This window comes from Gavialis gangeticus, unplaced genomic scaffold (assembly GCF_001723915.1).
Source record: "Gavialis gangeticus isolate Ggan-Ray unplaced genomic scaffold, GavGan_comp1, whole genome shotgun sequence".
In the NCBI taxonomy this organism is placed as follows: domain Eukaryota; kingdom Metazoa; phylum Chordata; order Crocodylia; family Gavialidae; genus Gavialis; species Gavialis gangeticus.
The window spans coordinates 127,746,221-127,755,498 of record NW_017728992.1 but is presented as its reverse complement, the minus strand read 5'-3'; the positions used below and the strand labels follow the sequence as shown (position 1 = coordinate 127,755,498).

Sequence of the window (9,278 nt, the reverse complement as noted above, 5' to 3'; positions counted from 1 at the left end):
TAATAGGGAGGCAAATGAATAAATATGGATTGAATGCACAAAAGCAGTAGGTTCAGAAAAATGAATGTGGATTGAATGTACAAAAAAGGTCAGTTCAGAAGGAGAGGAAGGTGGTTCATTCCAAGTGCACAATGGTTTTGCATTTGTATTTTAGTTGGGGACATAAAGTGGAGTAGGTGTACCTTTTCCAACCTGACTTGTGACCATCAGAGTACAAGTACTCAGTTTTAGGTCAATACAAAAGTAAGTGCCACTTGTAATTTACATTCAGACATGGAGGTCAGATTTCAACTCAGCTGAAAATTTATCCAATAGTGCACAAAGATTTGAAATCAGAGTAGGTCTAAGAGTTGAACTGTGAAAACTTGAATTCTAGCTTTGTAACTGCTGTTTGACTTGCACATTGGATGTGGAGCAATATAGATCACTATAGAACATGGAAGAAAGACAAAGATGCATGGTACTCAACATCAGATATGGTCATTCAAGTACTTAGTGTCTATATTATGTGATGAATGCAACTGTGTTGTAGAACTGAGAGAAAGGGTTGGAATGGGATGGAAGAATTGGAAAGAAGTTTTGCAAATTGTAAGTATAACTAAAATATGCCCAGAAAACTGAAAATAAAGATCTACCTGACATTGATAACGGGGTATTACTATACTGACTGAAACATACAAACCGAGAGGTCGATATTGGGCATTTCACTAAGAAAAAGGCTCTAAATCACAATTTCTTCCCAGTCTTCTTGGGAAGCAAGGCACCTGCATGCCACTGCTAAAGGATGGATAAGCCTAAAGGTTCAAGCAAGCTCATGATGATTGAGCAAAATGGCTTATTTAGACACACTCAAAAACACATCTAACTATTGTCAAACTAACATATATATGTTTGATTGAGAACCAGTTTGCCTGGGAAATCACTTGAACATTAGAATTTCTACATTATTATCATTTCTGGTTTGGTAGCCTACCTGCCTTTCATGGCTAGTAGTGCTTAATATTGTTAATGTCTATGATATTTTCATCAGTCCCAGGATATTTGGTGTTTTTCTTAACACCTTAGCTTCTGGATTCATGTGACTGCATAAAACTTTCAGCCTCTTTTAAGAAAGAAAGTTCCTAGTCCTCAAAATTTCCGAGAAGCCAGAAAATCTGAACTACAGGGGCTCAAAAAATGGAAGACAAAATGACCCCAATCTTACTAGTTTTAAAAATACCTTATGAATTTGAATGCAACATCTTAATTGGGGGGTGTGACTGACTTCTGATTTTTGAGCACTTGAGTTTGGGAGCAGTGAGTACTTGAGACTTCATATATTTTGGTAATGTTGGAGTGACGGTACAGAAATAATATGAGAGAAAAGGATTTGTGTGAATGATTTCTTTTATTGGACCAACTACATGGTTAGGATACAGTTAGACAGGCTTTTGAATGCAAGGCATTCTTCATCATGTGACCTGAGGGAGTAATAGATAACTTGAGACCCTTGGGAGCCTTTGCTACAGGGCTGCTGCAGCTGCTGTGTGTTGAGCCTGTACCCAGCCTGAGGCAGCAGTAGCAGGTGCTGACAGAATGTGGAGAACTGGGGCAGGTAAGACTCCACTCCCTCCACTCTCCAGTGGCAAGGATAATATCTCTTCCTCCCCACAGGGCACTGAAGAAACTTGCTATGCCTCTGTCACTAATTGCAGTAGTTAGTCCATTGTCAAACAAATAAAATAATTCCAAAACCTGGGAAGCATATTTTCTAAGGGTTTTAACAGAAATATTGACAATAGAAACAATTAGGCAGATGACTGAGCTAAAACCAATAGCCCAAAATACAGTAAAATTGATTTCAAATCAGGAAGAATATTGCAATACTGAAGTTTATTAAAGACTTATTCACAAAACAACCAGATAGCACCAGTGCAATCCTGTACCAATAAATCAGTCTCTTTTGCACTTTTGTTTGCATACCTACAACATTTCCCCAAAGTAAAGTAGAAAAGAACAAAATACTGGCCAGGTACAGACATTAAACATGTATTGGTATAAGCTATCAATTTAATAAACCTGGATATGTGCAATCCATGGGGCAGGATGCAATGCATCCTAGGGGGTTGAGTGAGTTGTCCGATGTGATTGCAGAGCTGCTGACCAGTAACTTTGAAAACTCATGGTGAGTGGAAGAGGTTATGCATGATTGGAAAAGGGCAAATATAGTATCCATCTTAAAAAAACGGAAGAAAGAGGATCCAGGAAACTACAGATTGGTCAGCCTCACCTCAGTCATTGGAAGAATCATGGATCAGGTCCTCAAGGAATCCATTTATAAACACATGCAGGAGAAAGTGATTAGGAACAGAGAGCATGGATTTATCACGGGCAAGTGATGCCTAACCAAACTGATTGCCTTCTATGATGAGATGATTGTGCTATGGATGTGCGAAGACAAGTAGATGTGATAAACCTTGACTTCAGGAAGGCTTTTGATATGTTCTCCCACAACATTCTTGCAAACAAGCTAAGGAAGTATGGGCTAGATGAATAGACTGTAAGCTGGCTAGAAAATTGGCTGGATCATTGGGCTCAGAGGGTAGTAGTCTATGGCTCAATGTCTAGTTGGCAACCTGTATCTAGTAGAGTGCCCCAGTGGTTGGCCCTGGGGCTGTTTTTGTTCAAAATCTTCATCAACAACCTGGAAGATGGGATGGAGTGCATACTCAGCAAGTTTGCAGGTGACTTGAAGCTGTGGGGAGCAGTAGATACACTGGAAGGTAGGGCTAGGATTCATGGAGAGTACAAATGGTTAGGGGGCTGTGCCACGTGACTTCCAAGGAGCAGCTGAGGGAACTGGGTGTATTTAATCTAGAGAAGAGAAGACTGAAGAGGGATTTAACAGCAGCCTTATACTAGCTAAAGGGTGGTTCCAAAGAGGATGGAGCTAGACCGGGGCAGGCAACCCCCGGCGTGGGTGCCACAGCATGGCACGTGGAGGCGTTCTGCTTGGCACACACACCTTGGGGAAGGGGCTGGGGCTGCATTGCCACAACAAGGACTGGGCCCCTCATGGTTTCCCCACCATTCACACCTGGCACACCAACATCTGACAAGTCAAGGTTGCAGGTGTTTTGGGCACTCTGCCCAAAAACATTGCCAACCCCTGAGCTAGGCGATTCTCAGGGGAGACAGATAATAGAACAAGGAGCAATGGTCTCAAGCTGCAGCAAGGGAAGTTTAGGTTAGATATTAGGAAAAACTTTCTCACAAAAAGGGTAGTAAAGCACTAGAACAGGTTACCCAGAGAGGTGGTGTAATCTCCATCCTTGGAGGTTTTTAAGACCTGGGTAGACAAAGCCTTGACTGGGATGATCTAGTAGGGGATTCATAGATTCATAGATTCATAGATTAAGGGTCGGAAGGGACCTAGTAGATCTTCTAGCCCGACCCCCCGCCAGGGCGGGAGAACAACAAAAAACCCCAAAAAGAGAAACGGGACTCAAACGAGTCCAGCCAGGTAGGCATCCAGCCTCTTCTTAAAGACCCCCAGGGTAGGGGCCAGCACCACTTCCCTTGGAAGTTGGTTCCAGCTCCTAGCCGCCCTAACCGTGAAGTAGTTTTTGCGGATGTCCAATCTATACCTCCTCTCCATCAGCTTGTGCCCATTACTCCTTGTTATGCCAGCGGGCGCTAGGGGAAACAGCGTCTCCCCCAAACCCTTCTGGTCCCCCCTAGTGAGTCTATAGACAGTCACCAGGTCCCCCCTTAGCCTTCTCTTGTGGAGGCTGAATAGGTTCAGGTCCCGCAGTCTCTCACTGTAGGGTCTGCCCTGTTGGGATAGTTCTGCTTTGAGCAGGGTGTTGAACTAGATGACCTTCTGATGTCCCTTCCAGCCCCAATTTTCTATGATTCTATGAGGCCAATCTATAACCATAACAGAAGTCTGGCAGAGAAAACCAGTCTATACCCATAACAGAACAGAAGTTTGGCACACATAGACTTGTTTAAAAATGGCGGAACCCATCTATGATTTTTCTTCCCCCACCAAAGGGCAAATGTGTACTCTGTTCACTACTGATCTAAGCTATGTAGTTTACAGAAAACCATGTAGCTTCAATCGATTCTGCCTCAGGCTTTCTAAATGGCTGTACTTAGCCAGTGAAACCAGCCTATTTGGTGAAATTGTCATTAGACATGAATGTCATTATTTGTGTTCAAGTGCAGTTCTCATCAAAAAAATGAATCCTAAAGCTATTTGTCATGAAGTTCATTCTTTCATTAGAGAGTCTTACTATCAGGGTGGGGGCTTGGCCACCAAAATGTGACAGATTTTCTTACCACTTATCCAAGCCCCTCCAGAAAAAAAAGCTTTCCTTCAGCTTTTTTCTTTTTCTATATCCATTGGCGACGTGTAGGAGGTGCACGCGGGTGCACATGCACCCCCTGAGATTGGCCGTGCACCCCCTGGAAGCACCAGGTGTGAAATCAGAAGTGCCAGTGGAAGTGCACTTCTGGTTTTGCCGTTGGCTCGTCGATCGGCCGCTGGGGGATTCCCCCTCTCCCCCCTGTTGGTGATTTGGTGCCCACCCCAGACTCAGAAAGCACAAGTCACCCATGTCTATATCCCTCTTAACACCTTTTTTCTCAACTCCCAGTGTGCCAGTCTGAGGCAGTAGCTACCCCTTAGTACCTTCCTCCTAATTCAAACAAGTACTGAAGTAGAGATGGCAGTAGACTGGAGGAAGGTTGGTGGGTGTTAAGTCTCATTTTTATTTGTCCCACTGTAACACAGGAATGAGAAAGTTGCTGATCAACAAAATGGATTTTTAGTGTTTTGCAGCGGGTGGATGTTTTCCTCATGAAGTGGTTTTATGAAGCTGCTGTGAAGATACATCTAGAAAAAAGTTATAGCTTTCCACATTTAGAAAAAAACAAACAAAAAATACCCGTTGTTTCCATTCCCTTCTACTTTTAAACACTTAAAATAGTTCATGGCTAGCCATACAGAGCCACTCATACATACATCATATGTTTTAACTGAAAAGGAAATATGTACATGATTCATTTTTGTTCAATTTCTCTATAAATGCCATAGAAACCACAAGTAAACTTTCTCCTTCCTTTCTGTGTTGTTGAAAACTTTCTCTGCCCACAGACTGGTACCGGAATAATTTATTTTATCAGCTCTGGTTTGTGGGTGACAATCTAAAGCCTAAGTATAATCTAGAATCAATCATATGGTGACATACTTGTGTACACAGATTGTGAAGACAAAGGCAAGCATTTATGTGCACAGTTTTAGGAAGTGGGGAACCAGGTGATTTCAATTCTCTTTTTGAGACAAACACTGCATGTTATTAAATAAATTGCCTAGAGACAGGTTCTGATGCATTTATGCCTCCTGGTAAAAGCTCACTTTAGAAATGGTCACATACATTCATTGGCACTCTTTGTGCATTAAAGTCTTCTACAACTTGAGTGAGGACCCCAGACTCTGGCCCTTGACCTTTCTATGTCTGTTTACTGAAAAATGGAGGAGAGCAGGAATGTTATGTTTATCTATCTTTTATTCAGCTTTTTTGAAGGCTATGGAAAAGAAGTGTTATATAAGCAAAAAGCACTGTTGTGTCATTATTAATTACTGTTACAAGTATTGTCTGTTACTTGAGCTACTGTTTGTTTATTATTGGGGCTACTACTTATTCTGTACAAATTCATGTTTATGTTAACCAATGTTTTAGCAAATTTGAAGGATGCATTATTTGTGGAGGCCTTGAAGTAATTCAGATCCTCGTTACAGAATTGACTTAAGTCTGTTGCTTAAAAACCCATGTTTTTTTGATTATGTTAAAGCACTGCAGTGAAGTTTACTTTTTTGCCTGCTGGCTCTTGACTTTTTGCTATACACATCTCAATGAAAAACAGAGCAATCATAAACTATGGGCAAAATTCCATTTGAGGGGTTCTGGTGACATAAACTTGGAGAGCAAAGTTTGATTGATCTGTTTTCTACTCAAGTTCTTGAACCACTGCTATCAACATGAGATCTGCAGTTATCAGATCCACTTGATGAAACTGAAGATCTGAATTCAAAATTTCTTCAATAGTTTATATAATCCAATGATCTCAGTCCTTGAACCAGACCTTAAATACACTCCCATTACAATCTTTGCTGCAGCTCTCTCCCTTTCTATTGCAAAGACTCTAAAATCAAGCTTCATATTAAATATTTAACAAACATATTTATTGTACTGTAGGTGTCTGGTTTGGGGCTGGCTGCTTTTATTTGCACTTCTCTTTGTAACAGTCCCTTTATTCCATAATGACCAAAATGCTATTTTTACATCTGTAACTAAGGTAACAGTTAAAATTTATTGGTAATAAAGTGAGTGATTCTGAAAGCAATCTGTTGACTGTCCATGGATAGTTCAGGAAGGCATTCTGCACTCTTCTGCATATTACTCTGCTGCTGTAGCTGACCTGCAAACAACCTTGCTATTATGGTCCTGGATCAGTCTTCAGTAGAGTACATTGATTGTGCTAAATTGTTCAGTAATGTTAAATGTCCACAGGAGACTAGGACGAGGCCAACAATCTCTAGTTCATTTGTGACCAATGCAGGATTTGAACACAGAGCTCAAGAAGTGCAAGTCAAATACATTTAACCCACTGTGACAATTAGACCCTCAGTTACATCATTTTATTGTTTAGCCATGTGTTGGGCTGTGTCAACACAGATTGACGAAGTCATAGAATTTTATTGGACAATGTGAAAACTCATTTGCAAATTTTATTGCATTCCATCATTGCCTGCATTCACAGTCCAGAGGCCTTCCATTGTTGTGAATAACAATTGGGACCAATTTCTGGCTATGGTCAATGTAGAGGTTGCAGTCTTCCACCGACAGGTGTTCTTTCCTAATTGCTTCCATTAGTTTCTCTTTATTGCAGGGCTTCATCACCCGATGAATGTAGTGCTTCAACGAATGCCATACCAGATCTATCAGCTCCAATGTGCAGCATGATAATCAATGTATACTCATCAAACACAACCTACGTAAAATGTTCCAGTCAAATGTATGGTACTTACTGCACAATAAAATAGTTATACAGAATGAAGTCTTTTAAACTGATAAAGTCTGTTGGTGAAAAAATTGTGGCAAATATGAATAGCTGCCAAATAGCTGCAAATATGCTGAGAGGATATAGCTTGATTCCTATGGAAAGCAAAGCAATGAATTTCTGAATGAGTTACCTCACCACATGGTAAAGTTTCCTTCTGTTCTAAAGAGGGACTATCTAAAATGGGAACCTTCTTGTTCCATAGATTTCCTCCCATTTGGATCAGAAGCATGTATAATTTAACAAGGAAAATGTATTTTCATTCTATTGTTTCTTCCATCATCATTCAGGTATGATGGAGTGAACTGGATTCTTGTCTGCATGTTGGGTTTTGGGTTGTCAACAGAATGTTGTGGGCTTGCACAGAGATAAATAAAGACAAAATCTGGCCTGTAGAATTGTTATTAATAGTGATAATAGTCGAGCTAGGAAGACTACACCTGGACTTTCAGATCCCAGGTTGAATTTCCTGTCCTGGCAATAAGGTGAAAAAACTTAACCATCTTGTAATCTGAAGCTGAAAATCACTGATTTTCTTGATGCCTTCTTAGAGACATTGTTCAGAGCAGAAGTATTACTTTACAAAACCCACAATTAAATAAAATACAAAGATAAAGCAAAGTGTTACAGCACTGAATTATTATCAGGGATTACTTTCAGAAATTCAGCAAGGCCACGTCTCTTAAATAATTTTGATCCCACAAAAGTGAACTGTGCTGCTTTCTTTTAGCAGTTGCTTCAAAGATATGCATCTTTCTTGCCTAAAAGCACTATGTTCACTTTTAAAATGTAATAATGTCTCATTGGTGTTTCACAATAGGTTTTTCCATGGAGAAAACATTAGACAATAGCAATGAAGGCAAGTTAAGTTAAATGCAGAAAGACTGAAAAGTAGAAAGAAGTGTAAAGTGTAAGAAAAATAATCCATGACAAGAACTACAAAACAGCACTCTACCTTTTGCAGACTTTAACTCTTTTTCACGGTCTGTTCAAGTGTTCTTGAAACTCCCAAGTGATTGTTTAGATTATTTCCTAAAATCACTGGCTGTTGTTGATTTCTCACTTGTTGATGTACTCATCTTTTCTGTTCCTTGTCTGAAAATACTTCCCCAAAGTTCCCCATTTGCTGAACACTGACAGCAGAGGAATATGCTACCACTAACATGAACTTCAAGGCAAACAACAACCAATGGGAGCTCTTAGCTAAAATGTATCAGCAAACCAATGAACAGCTGTGTCACAATGAAGACACTAGCCAGTTTCTGAGGCATGTTCAAGGCAAAGAAAGTCCTTTGGATCAAGTTCATCTGAGTCCATATATCTGGTTTGCTGGCAAACTATGGACAAATCATTCATTGCCATATTAGCAACTGTTGTGTCTGGACCAGAATGTGAAGCTTGGAGAATCCTTTGCACCAAGAGCAACCCAGAAATTAGCTTTTTTCCCCCCCCAATAAATACAGTTTTGTGTCTTTGATATAGGTGCCAAATCACTGAGTAAAAGGCCTGTTGATACTCTTTTATTTCAGCCACAATGCAAACAAGTTTCCAGAAATCCATATTCTCTGATGCCCTTTTCTGTTACCTGATGCAAGCAGGACATGTTATCGGCAGCGCTATTGTGCTTAATCATTTTTGACGGGATTGCCTGTAGCCTACCATAATTCCTTAACAACTTAAATTTCTGTTAGATGAATTGCTTAACCAAGAGGTGCCCAATGTGTTTCTTGAGCAAGGGAACCCATAAAACACAGTCTATGCTTTCACTCTCTCTGCGAATATAAAATGATCCCAGGTCTCTACTGATGTACAAAGAAGAATACAAATGCATGGATATACTACATTCATTTTGTTAAACTTAAAATAACTAAATATATATAAATCTGGTCTTAGGCAAGTGGCCAGTGTAGCAATCTGTGTTGCTAAAGTTGTTTCCATTTTGCTTAATCTACCTTCTGGCACTCCCAACTGTGTGTAGTGTTAACACAGCTACAGTCTTCCATACTGAATGAATATCTCATCTTCAGGTAGACTCTCTTGTCAATACTTGCTTTATAGCTGTTCTAACTGAAGTCCACTTAGTAGAACTAGTTGAAAAAATTCAGCTAAATAGTTTACTTGCTCAAAAATCCAATTGTGGGTTGACCTAAACTCTCTGAGAATTTGGGCTG

The 9,278-nt window shown here is 40.2% G+C and overlaps 1 long non-coding RNA gene across 1 annotated transcript; it reads right to left on the bottom strand.

The window, feature by feature from the left end:
* Positions 1-6,670: 6,670 nt before the first annotated feature.
* LOC109299708 lies at positions 6,671-8,220 on the bottom strand. The gene is made up of 2 exons (XR_002097959.1): positions 8,063-8,220; positions 6,671-7,038 (listed from the first exon to the last, which is right to left on the bottom strand). It is a non-coding gene; the product is annotated as an uncharacterized LOC109299708 (long non-coding RNA).
* Between the last annotated feature and the right edge of the window lie 1,058 nt (positions 8,221-9,278).